The sequence below is a fragment of the Leptonychotes weddellii genome, chromosome 13, assembly GCF_054177405.1.
Source record: "Leptonychotes weddellii isolate Sample4059 chromosome 13, ASM5417740v2, whole genome shotgun sequence".
Classification (NCBI taxonomy): Eukaryota; Metazoa; Chordata; class Mammalia; order Carnivora; family Phocidae; genus Leptonychotes; species Leptonychotes weddellii.
The window spans coordinates 11,711,878-11,712,123 of NC_138381.1; positions in this window are offsets into that span (position 1 = coordinate 11,711,878).

A 246-nucleotide genomic window follows, 5' to 3' on the forward strand; every position below is an offset into this window, starting at 1 on the left:
TTGGGTTTTGGGTGAGGGCTCTCTTCGTGGTTCACAGTAGGCTGCCTACTCTCTGTGTCCTCATATGGTGGAGAGAGGAAGCTCTGATTCCTTATCTCCTCCTCAGGGCACCAATTACATCATGAAGACTCCACCCTCATGACTTAATCTAACCCTAACCACTGCCCAAAGGCCCCATTTCCAAATACCATCACATTAGAAATGAAGGATTTCCATAGCACATACCCAGCCACCCTGTCCCTCCCA